We start from the raw sequence: 16770 nt of genomic DNA on the forward strand, positions 1-16770 counted from the left end.
TATATTAATTAATCTACGAGTAGACACCAAACATCACATGTGGAAGATCATTAAGTCAGCAGCTATGCTATTCCACGTGTTCCTGAAATCACTAATGAGCTAAACGATGAGTGTTTTTTGTAAATAGCAGCCGTTCAGTACTGAACGTCTGCTATGTTAAGTGAATGTAGAGGGGCGGGGGAGCGCGAGGAGTGAAATCTTCTGCAGCCGCCATGCTGTGAAGCAACTATACTCACTCCTGTGCAAAAGCATGGGAGCGGGTACTTGAGGGGACAAGTGTCGGGCATCGTTTGCTCGACATTTGTTCTGTCTAAATGGGCCTTAAGGATCACTGTATATTCTGATCCTCGCATTTATCATTTTGATGTTTCCATTACGCTCTTCTTACCAGTTCAGCACTCTTGTTATTCATGATATAGCCTATTAATTAAAACTGTAGCGTGACCGCACGCAGACACCATCCCACGGTAATATTTACAACTCCTATCAAATTATATTGAAAATACTCATTTGTTTATTTCTGTCAAAATCATTTTGCCTGTCTATTTCCACGAAGATTATCTCAGCGAGCAGCTCAAAGGAATGGAAATAATTGATGTAAATCCAAATTATTCCCGTTTCGCAAATCACTTGAAATATATGAAAGTTTTGTGAAGTGATTAGAACCTGTTTATGAACTTTTCACATGAAAAATTAATCTTCAAAAATATTTGTGCGGTATGAAAATAACACTCACTGGATAATTGTCATACTGGTAGAGCCAATTCTGCATAAAAAGGAGCAAAACATTTAAAAGACTATTGATATTAGACTGCAAACACTTTGCTGTAGTAACAAAATGCTGCCATCCCAAAGTAAAAGCATGGATTTTATGGCATACACCAAAGTTGAGGGAGACAACTCCATTCCATCGTAGTAAAACTAAATTGCCATATATATGAGCTCTCTGTAGGATTTCAACAACCCTATGACAAATGTCTATTTTGGGGGGAAAAAATCCTGATCCTACTATTTTCCCCTCCAAATTAGTGGCATTATGGTTCAAAAGTATTTTATTTAGCTGCATTATTCATGACAATACATACAGAATGGTCATAAAATTGCAATAAAATATAATATGTTATAATATAATAAATATTATATCTTACCTGATAACAAACCATAATTTTATACTGTCATTTTAACAATATCCCCAGTACATGTTTCTCCTAGAGATCCATTAGTCTGGAGAAAATAGAAAAAAGGAATAGAAAAAGTAGATTCAGGAAAAAAAAGGAAGGAGGGGAAGGTGGGGGGGGGGGGGGGGGTACTCAGGGGAAGGGAGAGGGAGCAAGGGTAATGGGAATGGGAATAACCTGTCCAGCCTAGTCAAGAATCTGATCTAAGCACAAAGTCCAGTCGTAGTCTATGCTCAGTAGGTGAAAGGCAGTTTATGCTAAGTCAAGGTGTGATAGCACCGTTAACGAGCCAGGCAATCAATCATGGTGAAGAGCAAAATTGTATCCACACCACCCAAGTTGAATAAAATTTGGTAAATTTTAACTCATCTTTAGCACATAGCTCCTCCATATATTTTAGGTTGTTAATGATTCCAGCCGCATCAGCCTCGAAGGAGGGGTAGTAGACTTCCATTTCCTGGTGATAATCTGCCTCATGCCAAGTAGAAAATTTCCTGGAATCATTGACAACAAAGCAATTTCAGGTGTAAGGTTGATCGGGCTTTTACAAACCGATGTGTACAATTCGCCCACCACCTGCCAGAGTGGTTAAATTAATGGGCAGGACCACCACAAGTGGATTAATGTCCCTTGCTCCCGAAGGCTGGCTTACCTGCCCTTCACTTCCCCATCGCTTGTTGCTGGAGTCTCTCTCGAGCGGTTTGCTGGTACCTTGGGTCCCTGAACGGGTGAGTACAGCGGGAGTTCACAGAAGCCGCGTCTCACCCCGCCATGTGCAAGCTCCATCCCCCTAATTAGTGGCATTATATGTGTCAGGTGATCATTTCTCCTGCTGTCAACTCAGCAAAATGAACAACTCATTCTCTTGGAACCTGACATTTACTTAAGTAATTTGTGCCCTTGTGTCACTGAACAGTCTGCAGGTTTCAACTTTGAATGAACAGCAATGGAAATAAGCAATTTAATTTATTTTGCAGCATAGGTATATAAAGTTATAGTAAATGTGCTGTTACAGGACAAGAATGAAAATCAGAAAATATACAGTGGGGCAAATTTAGTATTAAAAATGTGTCACTTTTGTTGTGCAAATTGCACAAGAAAACCATCTTACATTCTTTGCACCACATTTGTGATGATGTTTTAGACACTTTTACAAACCTTTTCATGGTGCCTAAAAAGGGGCATGGCTTTGCCCATTAAATAAAGGCAAACAAAGCCTGGTTACTGACACTGTTCATCTCAAGAAAGATTAATTACTGTGCCTTATGCCTAAATGCAACTTAGAGAAGACATCAGAAGTTATGTTATATAGATACATGAACCTGAAAAAGGGTACAAAACATTGCTAAAAACTCAGGTGTGCATTAGTCCATGGTTAGACAAATTATCTACAAGAGGATAAAATTAAGGTGTGGGCATCCTGTTAAGATCACTATAAAAGTATAATGAGAGGGAACTCTGCACTGACAACTACTTCTAAGCCATCATCATCGCTGCAGTGCAGCTCCTTATCAGTGAGAGAACTTTGCTTATGTGGGAGAGCATGCTCAGATGTGCCCAAAGTTGAGGAGGGCACGGTTCAGTCTATTGCTGCGCAGTCTATCCCTCTCAGACAAATCTCACATGTACAGGCACTCAACAGCATTCTATTATCTGCATTTCATTTTCTGTCCTTGTCGGATGTTTAGAGGGAGTATAATGGGACTCATAAAGGCTACTTCTATTTTTCTCCCTCCAATCATCATTATGCCAGATTAGGACCTTAATAATCTGCTTTATGCACATCATATACATTGTCTATAATCTGACCATGATGCGGTGTTTCCTGAACTTGTCTCTGTTGGGCATTGCTCCACCCTATTTACATGAAGATTAAATTAATCTCTTCTTACCAACCCAATGGTGCAACCGCAAATCATGGAGCATCTCTCTATTTACTTCAAGGACAGTAGCTCTGCGGATGCTGATCTGGGTATGACTCGGTCTGCCCACAAAGCTTTCATAAGAGACCAATTAATTAGCATTGCCTCTAAGTCGAAGTGTGAACATACAAAATTACAATGCATGCTAGAAACTAAATTGACTAGGCTTACTATTGCGCAATCCTTTAAACCTTTACAAAATTATCAAGAATACTAGGTTTCAATTAGACACTATTTTATCCTCCTATACTGAAAAAGCTTTGCATTGGACTAAAGCTACATATTACAAATGGACCAATAAGCCTGATAGATTATTGGCGCAGATGCTGTGCAGCAGACAAAAGATTTATCAGGTCTACAGCATCCAGGTTAGGCCCGGACAGATTCCATCTTCCCCTTCTAAGATATATGATGGTTTTTATAGATTTTACACTTATTTATATGCTGAAACCTCTACGTATCGATCCCAAGCTATAGCTAGTTTCCTTGGTCAGGTTACGCTTGCACACCCTTATTCCAGCAGCTAGGTCATCCCTTAACCCTTTGAGTGGCAGGTTTCTTGCCAGCCTGTCGTACCCACCAGGGCAAGTTTTTTAAATGGTCTAATCATTTAATCACCACTAGTTTTGCAGTCGCGTTCCAAGAGCCATAACTTTTTCATTTTTTTATTGACACAGCCATACAAGGGCTTGTTTTTTGTGGGACAAATTGTACTTTTTGATGGCATCATTTTTGGGTATATATAATGTATTGCATAACTTTTGTAAAAAAATTTGTAGGGAGATTGGGAAAAAAAAAAATTTCTGCCATTTGTTTTTTGGATTTCATTTTTACGGCGTTCAGCGTGCAGAATAAATAATGTGATAACATTCTCTGAGTCACACAATCCCAGCGATACCAAGGTTATACAGTTTTTTTATGTTTTGCTATTTTTGTACATTTAAAACATTTTTTTTCTTAAAGGTTTGCTTTTGTGTCTCCACATTCCAAGAGCCGTATTAATGTTATTTTCCCATTGCCAGAGCCCTAGAAAGGCTTGTTTTTTGCAGGTTGAACTCTAGTCTTCATTTATCAAATTTTTTGGAACATGTAAAATTTTGATCGCTTTTTATTCCATTTTTTCTAGTGGCAAGATTAACAAAATCTGTAATTCTGGCATGTTTTTTATTTTTATTTTTCACTGCATTCTCTGAGCAGTATAAATAATATATTAAAGTAATTCTACAGGCCAGTACAATTATGCCAATACCAAATTGAAATAATTTTTTTCTTTCGCAACTTTTTCACAGTTTAAAAAAAAAAAAGTAATAAAAGTTTAAATCCCAGTCCTTTTGCCGTATCTATAATAAAAAAAAATCAAAATCATAAAATAAAAATACATATTTGGTATCACCGTATCCGTAAATGACCGATCTATCAAAGTACTGCATTATTTACCCTGCACGGTGAACATAGTCCGAAAAAATTATAAAGAACGCCACAAATGCATTTTTTCAGTCACCCTGTCTCCCAGAAAAAATGCAATAAAAATCAATCAAAAAGCCATATGTATTCCAAATTAGTACTAACGTAAACTACAGGACACCTCGCAAAAAATGAGCCCTCGCTCAAGTACATTGATGGAAAAATAAAAAAGTTATTGCACGCAGAAGATGCAGCAGAAAATAATTTTAAAAAATTAAATGTCTTTCAAAAAAAATACAAGTACTACAGCAAAAAAGAAAACTATACAAGTTTGGTATCGTAGTTAGAGATGAGCGAGTATACTCGGTAAAGGCAATTGCTCAATACCTGCGCGCTCAAGATGAAACGTTCGGGTGCCGGTGCGGGGGAGAGGTGAGTAGCGGCTGTCAGCAGGAGGGAGCGGGGGGGAGAGAGAGAGAGATCTCCCCTCCATTCCTCCCTGCTCTCCCCCGCAGCTCCCTGCCGGCCGCCGGCACCCGAACGTTTCATCTCGAGCGGGCAGGTACTCGATAAAGGCAATGCTCGCTCGAGCAATTGCCTTTACCGAGTATACTCGCTCATCTCTAATCATAGTAATCGTACTGACTCATAGGATAAAGTTATCATGTCATTTTTGTTGCAATTTGTGCGCCGTAGAAACAAAATGCAGTGAAAGATTTTTTTTTTTCATTTTACTCCACTTAGAATTTTGTAAACATTTTTCAGTACATTATATGGTACTTTAAATTGCACCATTGAAAAAATACAACTCAATGTGAGAAGGTGCGTTATCAGAGTTATGGAACGGCAAGTGATGCTCTAGGGATTGCTCTTCCGAAATCATTATACACGTTCAAGGGTTTTCCTGTAGCCCGCCCTATCGCCTGTTACGGTCACACCGGGGAAGGGGAATGGAGACATGAGACTTCTCAACGATCTTTATCCCTATCTTTCTCTCCTCTCGGTCTCCATTTTCCTTTCCATTTATTATACATGCACCAGTGTAGCGTAAAATTTGAGAGCTCTACTCGAGTAACGAACTCCATTGGCTACAATGGGAGAATTGGGCATTTTTGTATGTGGGACACAGCGTCCCGAGCTTTTTTTTTCTAGGTTCGTCCATCTCCCCGTCTCCCTGTCTCTGTCTCTCTCTCACTCTCGTCACATAAATTTTTGTTTTATTTTTGTCCCTTTAGGGGACTTCCACAGAGACCCATCAGGACCCCCTGATCACATTCCAGGGGTCCGATGGTGACAGCCCTTTACATGCTGTAGTCGCATAGACCGCAGCATTTAAAGGGTTAACACAGCAGAGAGCGGAGGTTTTATTCATTCTCTGCTGTGTAAAAGCTGGTGCCCTCCCTCTGTCAGCCCTTTACATGCTGTGGTTGTATAGACCATGGCATGTAAAGGGTTAACACAGCAGAGATTGGAGGTTTTCTCCATTCTCTGGTGCGTAGAGCTGGTGCCTGGCTATCCTCTGACAGTCAAGCACCAGCTCTCGCTGCCACAGAGACCATCGGCTGGCTTCTGACAAGCCGATGGTCTCTATGGCAACTTGAAAACAAAGCAGTGCAGGACTTTGAAAATTTAAGTGGGAGATTGCCAGTAGATCTGCAATATCTTCCTGCTTCTGTATTTCAAAGTCCTGCACTGCTCTGTGTGGGTCTGTGCAGGCAGAGCACACTGCCACAGCTTATTGCATTGTGCTCTGCAGCTCCCATAGTGAAACATAGCCCGGAAATCTTCCGGGCTATATCGCTATGGGCAGTGGAGCTCGTCCCGGAAAATTTCTGGGCGTGCCACTCAAGGGGTTAATCAACTGATTTTGGAGCAGAAGGTTGAGGACACAGTTAAGAATCTTAAACATCGCAATGCTCCGGGCCAGATGACTTCACAACTATCTACTATAAAAAGTTTAGGTCAGTTTTAGCCTGTTTATTGCTGCCTTTTGTAATTATCTTCTTTCAAGTCATCCTATGCCCCCAGATTTTTTTAAATGCCATGATTACTGTTATTACCAAACAACCTTCCCACCTACTTCCCTACTGGGACTAGATATTAAAAAGGCCTTTGATAGCATGTCATATATGTTTGCTGTACTAAGCAAAATGGGGGTATCAAGTCCTTTTCTTAATTCCTTCATGGTTCTTTACTTTTTCCCAGTAGCATATTTTAAACTTCTTTCCACCAACCAGAGACCGATTTTTATATAAAGCGGTACTAGGCAATTATGTCTGCTTTCATTTGTGATTTCTATGGAAAATCTTGCAATCCTTATCCAACAATGCCCAGATATAATAGGTGTATCCTGTAGGAGAGTGCATGCACAAAGCTAGTTTATTTGCAGATGAGCTTTTAGTTACCCTTACCGGAACTTTTTTGTCCAAAATTCTTTATTTATTTCCAAAGTAAAAATACAATTACACATTGTCCAAAGAACATGCTTCTAAGTTTCCATCAAACTACTAACGACCACTTCTCAGTTAGTATGTGAGTGCTTCTCATGCTCCACCCCTGGTGACATCATCACTCCGAGCCTGGTGACGTCATCGCAGGTCCTACAACATATATAAAACACAGAGTTTGACTGACGGAAGAACAACACAGTTAGGGCTCTTGAAAAGTAGAGGACAAAAATAACAAAATGAGAATACAACTAAGCCGTTATTATCTCAGACACAACTCAGTGGTCCTGACAGAAGACACCGACCTACCGCCACCACAGAGATCCGGCAGGCTGAAGGACCTGCGTTGATGTCACTGCTGTGGGAGGAGCCATTGAGCAATTTGGTAGAAAGTACTGTAAAAGCTGACAGCAGCTACTACGAGGACCTGTGATGATATCACTATAATGTGATCGCCTGTGTGGGTGGAGTCGGGAATCACAGGACATGGGGCTCATCACTGTATCCAGGAGTCTGGTGGTGTTTGGAAATCAGGATGGATGTGGATATGACAGAGCTGTGTGTGTGTGATGTGTGTGAATCAGGATGTAGCAGAACTGTGTGCGTCATGTGCTGTGTGTGAATCAGGAGGGATATAGTAGTGCTGTGTGTGTAATGTGTGTGAATCAGGATGGATGTAGTAGAGCTGTATGCGTAATGTGTGTGAATCAGAATGGATGTAGTAGAGCTGTGTGTGTGAATCAGGATGTAGCAGAGCTGTGTGTGTAATGAGCGGGAATCAAGATGGATGTAGTAAAACTGTGTGTGGCATGTAGTAGAGCTGTGTGTAATGCATGGGAATCAGGATGATGCAGTACAGCTGTGTGTGCGATGTGTGGGGATCATAATGGATGTACCATGTATCACAGCTGTGTGGCGCATTGCACCACCAGAAACACTGGTATTATAATTTCCTAATAATTACTAGTGTACTTATCTCTGTCAAGCGACATGAGATGATGCAGATTATATGATTAATCATTGTGTAATTTGACAAAAATGTAGAACACATAAACTAAATTAATATATTTATCCAAAATATCCCAATAACCTTGGGAGTTGTCCACTGGCTACCAGAAGTCACGAGAGAAGGGGGTAGGTTATGACAGGAGGGAAGGAAAGGGGGGAATGAGGATAGATATGAGGAAGGGGGAAAAGCATGGAACACATAGGGAGGAGACAAAAAAAAACACAATCCCAAACCACCCCCCAAAATTTCATTGTTGGGCATTAGATGGAGGTTCTAACAAGCTCATTGAATACACAGGTTCTTATATTCCTCTGAGTTTTGAAACTCAATACAGTAGTACCATGTTTTTGAGAACTTATCCTGTGTGTCTTTGATAGATGCTGTAAAGTCCTGACCAGGACTTTTACTTCTTTTCCCAACCTGTTCAATGTTTTAGACAAAGTTTTCCTGGTTTCAGGCCTAAAAATAATTCAAAGCTGGAAATACTTTTCTGTAAAACTCCTTCCCTTACTCAAAAGCTTATATTAATCAACTTTAGTTTTCAGGTCCCTGCCCAGAATCTCACATACCTAAGTGTAGGTTTATCAAACTCCATTAAAGGTATACTCCTTAATGCCCTTTTAGACAGCATGAGAACCTAATGATTCTCGTTTGCCCAAGCAAACAAGCTGGTGGCATCATCGCTAGCTTGCTCATGCAGCCTGTTTAGACTGCATGATTTTCATTAAGAATCGGGCAGTTCTCGTTCAATTCTCGTTCAGTGTTTCACAGTCCTATGTAGGTCAGGAGGGGTATCATCTCATCTTAGGGAGAGCACCAAGAAGGTGAGTGAGGAGACGTATAAGGCTATCCATGCTCCTCTGGGTAATATGCAAATAAGGAAGCTAGCACAATACCTCTGCAGCTCCACCAATTGGATGGCAGCATTCCTTCAACTCAATGCTTGACCCTTTATATAGGTCTGTGGATCAATGATTGGGAATTGAAAACCAAGCCAGAATCCATACGCAGACAGCTGTTTCAGGGTTTTTGCCCTACATCAGTGTGCAGTAGGATCCTGGCTTGCCAAGTAAATGAGAAAGAACCCAAGGGTAGCAATAAATGACCTGCAAAAGACTCTGCAAAGTGCAAAACCTCTTCACTTATCCAGTATTAGAAAAACATTGAACAAGAATGGTGGAGGGAACATGGTTAGGGACTGCTTTGCTACCTGAGGGCCTAGATGCCTTGTAGTTACTGAGTTCTAACATGTATAAAAACATTTTGCAAGAGTAAAATTGTAGGGGCAGTAGTCCTGGAACTTAAACTGAAGAAATGTTGGGTGATGCAACAGGCCAATGACCCAAATCACACAACTAAAAGAACTAAAGAATGGTTTAAAGGAAAAGATTTGTGCTTACCTTAACCTTGTCGAGGTTCTGTGACATGACTTGAAGAAGGCTATGCACACACAGCATCCTAGAAATATTGATAGACTAGACTCTTGGATCGGTCATTGACACAGAGGTTCACTTCTTTCTTTTTCCTGCTGTGTGGGTGTTCACTCAGTGTGCTCAATAAAATACAACTCTTTTTGTGTTACTAGTTTGGTTAGACTGTATTTGTCTATAATTTTGATTTAGATAAGCCAGAATCCTAACCTTAACCCTATCGAAGTGATGTGACATGACTTGAAGAGGGCTGTGCACACAGGACATTCCAGAAATATTGATGGACTGATCTCTTGGAGGAGGAGTCATTGACACAGAGGTTCACTTACTTCCTTTCTCTGCTCTGTGGATGTTTACTCAGTTTGCTCAATAAAATAAAGAACGTGAACCCTGCAACTGTATTTGTGCTATGCTTTTATGTTTCAAAACGATTTAACAAAAAAGGGGGCAACAGTCTGCCGCATAGACCCCACACTGGGGGATATAGCCAGTATTTCAGGAGTACAGAGGTTCATTAACAGTCTAACAGAAAGAATAATAGCAGTGAAGAAAAAACAAAAAAGGAAAACTTAAAATATTGTACAGGGAATATTAAATATGCCCTTATATATTGTATGAGGAATGGATGATCAGAATGTCTCCATCATCTGGATAGCTTAAATCATGTAGGTTCAGTTCATTTTATATAATATCATTATTCTCTGGGTATTTTACTGATTCATTTACCCTTTTAGAGTCTCACAAAATAATGTAGGTTTGGAACATTAACAAAGGCTATCCAAGGATCCCATATCTTTTCAAATTGCATGATTTTATCGTGACATACAGCTATAAGAGGTTCAAGTGGGAGTGTTGGTGTTACGATCGTGTGGGCCCCCGTGCTTAGTCCAAAAAGGACTGGATGCACGCACACAGTTTACACCAGGTATTCACACGGTTTCTAGGCAACTGACCCTATGCTACAAGGGGGATGAAGGTGGGCCTACCTAAGCGGGGACATCGCCCCAATAAGAGGGCGGCCCAGCAGTCTTCAGATCTGGGCCCTAGCTGATCCTAGGAGCCACGCACCAGAACAGGACACATTCACATGCCACATGACAGAGCCAGAATACACAGCATACAAAATGCAACCACTAGTGACAGATAAGCTGAATATAAATACCAGGTATTAGTTGACATTTTGTACAAAACGTGAAAGCTAGCAGGCCACTTCACGGCTCCTGGTTATACTGTTAGTCCCTACACTAACCAGGAGTCCAGCAGAACCAGACACCGTTCACACAGAACGCTGCAACAGGACAGGACACAGATAGCACATCATACAGCAAGCTTACACAAAACTGACAGAATTTAAACGTACAAACGGACATGTAACAGCACAGGGCACAAATCACACAGCAAACTTCAACAAACAAGGATTCATGACTGCTCACCCTGAACACCAGACAGAGACTGACCAGGAGCTGGGTTTATATGACCCCACACAGGGGAGTATAGCCAGTATTTCAGGAGTACAGAGGTTCATTAACAGTCTAACAGAAAGAATAATAGCAGTGAAGAAAAAACAAAAAACGAAAAATTTAAACATTGTACAGGGAATATTAAATATACCCTTATATATTGTATAAGGAATGGATAAATCAGAATGTCTCCATCATCTGGATAGCTTAAATCATGTAGGTTCAGTTCAGTTTATATAATATCATTATTCTCTGGGTATTTTACTGATTCATTTACCCTTTTAGAGTCTCACAAAATAATGTAGGTTTGGAACATTAACAAAGGCTATCCAAGGATCCCATATCTTTTCAAATTGCATGATTTCATCGTGACATACAGCTGTGACAATTTTATTCATGCGAAATATAAGAGGTTCAAGCGGGAGTGTTGGTGTTACGATCGTGTGGGTAAACTAAGCATGAGGCCCACACGATCGTACCCAAAAAGGACTGGATGCACGCACACAGTTTGCACCAGGTATTCACACGGGTTTCTAGGCAACTGACCCTATGCTACAAGGGGGATGAAGGTGGGCTTACCTAAGTGGGGACATCGCCCCAATAAGAGGGCGGCCCAGCAGTCTTCGGATCTGGGCCCTAGCTGATCCTAGGAGCCATGCACCAGAACAGGACACATTCACATGCCACATGACAGAGCCAGAATACACAGCATACAAAATGCAACCACTAGTGACAGATAAGCTGAATATAAATACCAGGTATTAGTTGACATTTTGTACAAAACATGAAAGCTAGCAGGCCACTTCACGGCTCCTGGTTATACTGTTAGTCCCTACACTAACCAGGAGTCCAGCAGAACCAGACACCATTCACACAGAACACTGCAACAGGACAGGACACAGATAGCACGTCACACAGCAAGCTTACACAAAACTGACAGAATTTAAACGTACAAACGGACGTGTAACAGCACAGGGCACAAATCACACAGCAAACTTCAACACACAAGGATTCTGTCAGGACAGTGTCCGGGATATGGGGGTCCCTGATATATCCCGCAACCCCTGTCCCTGCCTACTTGCCCCCCTGGGCTAACCCCCAGGGCGACAACTGGGCGGCGGTCCCTACCCTCACTAGGGAAGCGGGACACGGGAAGACAAACAGACACTGAAGACAAACAACGGTAGAACGGTCAGACAATCCGGGTCGGCAACAGGAGGGTACGCAGTACAGGGGGGTCAGGCAAAACGTAGTCAAGGTCCAAAAGCAGAGGTCAAGAAAGCCGGGGTCACAAACAGGAGTCAAAAGAATACGCGGGTGCAGCTGGAAGACCAAACTAACACTGGCAAGGCCTGAGAGGAAAACACACCTATTTAAATGCTGTCAGCGCTCCCGCCCCAGAAGCTGATTGGGGCGGGGAGCCTGACAGCAGCAGGGCTAATCAGGGCGGTGCTGGGGGCACGCCCCCAGTCTCACTGCACAGACAGTTACCAGGGAAGCCAGCCTGGTAGTCAAGCGACTAGAAGCACCAGCTGCCTCCCTAGCAACCCGGCGGCGACCAGTCTTACAGCGGCCCGGGGAGATCACAAGAACCGGGGTACCTCTGCGCCGTGCTCCTGTACCCCGGGTGGCCGGACCGGTGGTGCGGGCACGGCGGCCCCGAGAGTTGCCGGTTCTGACAGTACCCCCCCTTCTACGGGGGGACACCGGACCCCCATGGCCAGGTGCGGGCTTAAGCGGGAAAGCCCTGTGGAATGCCTGGACTAGGCGTGGCGCATGAACGTCCCTGGCAGGGACCCACGTCCTATCCTCAGGGCCAAATCCTCTCCAGTGGACCAGGTACTGCAGCACACCTCTAACCCGTCGGGCATCCACCAGCCTTTCTACTTCATACTCCAGTTCCCCCTGTACCAGAGAAGGAGGAGGCGGGTTCTGGGTGGGTAGAACTGGAGTCACATACTTCTTAAGTAAGCTTTTGTGAAAAACCTTGTGGACCTTCCAGGGGTCAGGAAGTGCCAACTTATATGACACCGGGTTGATGACCTGAGAAACAGTAAATGGGCCAATGAACCGAGGAGCAAGTTTCAGGGAGGGAACCTTGAGTCTCAGATTCTTGGAAGACAACAAAACTTGCTCCCCGACTACAAAAGGTGCAGAGATGGTACATCTTTTATTTGCGTATTTACGCAGTTTCTCTTGGGAACCCTGAAGGTTCTTACGAACCTGGGCCCAAACTGTGCACAGTTCCTCAGAGGATATGTCGGCGGCCGGATTGTTCGAGACCACAGGAGTGGAAAGCGAGAACCGGGGATGAAACCCATAGTTACAAAAAAAAGGTGACAATTGGGTCGACGAGTTAACATGGTTGTTGATAGCAAATTCGGCGAGAGGTAAGTAGTTGGCCCACTGATACTGGTTATCAGAGACAAACAGTCGCAGATACTGGATAAGTTCTTGGTTCATTCGTTCCGTTTGTCCGTTACTCTCGGGATGGAAAGCGGAGGAGAAGGACAAATTTACGTTTAGATTTTTACAGAAGGCTCGCCAGAAGCGAGCGACGAACTGAACCCCTCTATCTGACACAATGTCCTCGGGGATCCCATGTAACCGAACAATCTCCTTGATGAACATTTCAGACAGAAGTTTGGCGTTAGGCAACTTGCAAAGCGGAACAAAATGTGACATTTTAGAGAAACGGTCTACTATTACCCAGATGACCGTATTCCCCAGCGAGGATGGCAGATCAGTAATAAAATCCATGGACAAATGGGACCATGGCCTGGACGGAATGGGCAAGGGAAGAAGAGGACCCTCAGGACGTCTCCTGAGATTCTTCCCCCTTGCGCAAACCGGGCACGCGGACACAAATACCCGTACCTCCTTGGCCATGTGCGGCCACCAATAGAGTCTGGATACTAACTCCAGCGTACCCCTGATGCCGGGGTGTCCAGCTAGGACAGAAGCGTGTGTCTCCTCTAACACTTTCAATCTCAGTGACAATGGGACAAATAATTTGCCTTCCGGAAGGGCTTCAGGAGCAGATTGTTGAGCGGCGTGAATGAGAGGTGAAAGGTCGGAGGAGACAGCAGCGAGGACCACCCCAGGGGAGAGAATGCTCTCAGGCTCCGGCTCGGCAGGTTCCGGAGAACCAAAGCTCCTAGACAGGGCATCAGCCTTGACATTCTTAGAACCGGGTCTATAGGTAACAACAAAATTGAACCGAGAGAAGAACAAGGCCCAGCGGGCTTGCCGAGCATTTAACCTCTTAGCGGAATCTAGATAGGTGAGGTTTTTATGGTCTGTGAGTACCGTGATCTGGTGATGGGCTCCTTCCAAAAAATGCCTCCACTCTTCGAAAGCCCACTTAATCGCCAGCAATTCCCGGTTGCCTATATCATAGTTCCGTTCGGTGGAAGAAAACTTCCTAGAAAAATAGGCACACGGTCTAAGGTTGGTGAGAGTGGAGGGACCTTGGGACAGTACCGCTCCCACACCAAACTCAGAGGCATCTACTTCCACCAAAAAAGGGCTGGACAGATCTGGTTGTACTAGGACAGGTGCAGAAGAGAACGCCGCCTTTAGGGTATCGAAGGCCCTCAGAGCCTCAGAAGACCAGGTCCTCACATCTGCCCCCTTTCTGGTGAGGTCCGTTAGAGGTTTAGCCACCATGGAGAAGTCTTTGATGAATTTGCGATAGTAGTTGGCGAAGCCGAGGAAGCGTTGAAGGGCTTTCAACGACCCTGGCTGGGCCCACTCCGTGATGGCTTTCACCTTTTCAGGATCCATCTGGAAGTCGCATGGCGTGATGATATACCCCAAAAATGATATCTTTTGTACCCCGAACACACATTTCTCGAGTTTAGCAAACAGCTTGTTATGTCTGAGTCGAGCTAGTACAGTCTGAACGTGAGTATGGTGACTTGGCAAGTCGGAGGAAAAAATCAAAATGTCGTCTAGATATACAACCACGAACACCCCCATGATATCCTGAAACACTGAGTTCATGTACCCCTGAAAAATGGCGGGGGCGTTACACAATCCAAAAGGCATAACTAGGTATTCAAAATGCCCGAGGGGCGTATTGAAGGCGGTTTTCCACTCATCCCCCTCCCGAATGCGGATGAGGTTGTATGCTCCCCTGAGATCAAGTTTAGAAAACCATCGGGCACCAGCGACCTGGTTGAGGAGGTCAGGAATGAGTGGAAGGGCATACTGGTTTCGTACTGTGATTTTGTTTAGCTCTCTATAGTCAATACAGGGCCGGAGGCCCCCATCCTTCTTCTCAACGAAGAAAAACCCGGCACCCACCGGGGATTCTGAGGGCCGGATGTGCCCCTTGGCCAGGCTGTCCTGGATATAGTCCCTCATGGATTCTCTCTCAGGAACCGTAACGTTATAAATGCGGCCCTTAGGAAGTTTGGCCCCAGGAATCAAGTCTATTTTACAGTCCCATTCCCTATGAGGGGGCAGAGCTTCAGATAATTGTTTGGAGAACACGTCAGAAAACTCGGAGAGGTAATCTGGTAGGGGGGTCCCCTCGCAGGTGGAGATTCCCACCTTCACCGCACAAAGGTGGTTGGCACAGCGGGGACCCCACTTTACCAGTTCCAACGTGTCCCAATTTACTACCGGGTTGTGCTCCCGGAGCCAGGGGAGGCCTAGGACGACGTCCACAGACAAATCTCTCATCACTAGAAAGGTGCAGGTTTCCACGTGTAAGGCTCCTATCGTAAACCTTACTTCAGGGGTAACCAGATGAACCACCCCTGCTTGCAATGGGGTGGAGTCCACTCCTGAAACCAGAATCGGGGTCTCTAAACGTAAAAAAACCCCGGACAGTTGAGCAACGAAATTAAAGTTAACGAAATTCGCCGCAGCCCCAGAATCAACAAAGGCTTGCCCAGTACGGTGGAAAGCATGAAATTCTAGGGTGCAAGGCAATAACATTTTGGATAACACAGGGAGTACCTTAGCTCCTAGACAGTCCTCCCGACAACTGCCTAGGAGCGGGAGTTTTCCTGCCGTGGCTTCTTAGTGCAGGTGGCAATGCGGTGACCCGGCTCCCCACAGTAGAAGCAAAGATTCTTCTTCAGGCGATATTCCCGTCGCTGCTTGGGGTTCATGGCTCCCAGTTCCATGGGCTCGGTGGTGGGAAGTGAGAGAGTCAGGTCAGTAGAAGAAGTGGGCGTGGGGAGTGGAGTGGCCCGAGCGGCGTGTCGGCCCCTCAAACGTCGGTCGGCCCGAATAGCAAGCGTCATGGCTTGCTCCAGGGTTCTAGGCTCTGGGTGGGCCACAAGTAGGTCCTTGAGACCCTCAGACAGACCGGTCAAAAATAAGTCTTTTAGGGCGGCATCGTTCCACCCGGATTCCGTACAATGTTGACGGAATTGGGAACAGTAGTCCTCCGCCATTTTACAACCCTGGCGCAGGGCCAGAAGTTTGGAGACTGCGTAGCCCGCCCGGTCGGGTTCGTCATAAATTTGACCCAGGGCGGAAAAAAAGGCGTCAAGGGATAGTCGGGCTGGAGAGCCTGCTGGTAGCGAGAAAGCCCAATTTTGGGGGTCCCCCCTCAGGCGGGTAATTACAATTCCCACTTTCTGATATTCAGTACCAGAGGAGTGGGGTCGGAGATCAAAGTAGAGCTTGCAGCTCTCTCTAAATGCAAAGAACTGACCTCTCTCTCCAGAGAAGCAGTCCGGCAGCGTGGCTCGGGGTTCTGACATAGTCCCGGGAGCGGAAGGGGGCTGCATGGGACCTGCAGCCGCCACTTGTTCCTGTAGCTGCATGCGGGCGGTTAGGTCCTGGACAAGGTTAGTAAGGACCTGGACCTGGTTCGCTAACGCAGCCACGGCCTCCATCGAGGGATTCAAAGTAGCCGGGCGGATGCACGAGTCTGACCTACCTTCGGCCAGTGTTACTG

Source organism: Eleutherodactylus coqui, chromosome 3 (genome assembly GCF_035609145.1).
Source record: "Eleutherodactylus coqui strain aEleCoq1 chromosome 3, aEleCoq1.hap1, whole genome shotgun sequence".
NCBI lineage: Eukaryota > Metazoa > Chordata > Amphibia > Anura > Eleutherodactylidae > Eleutherodactylus > Eleutherodactylus coqui.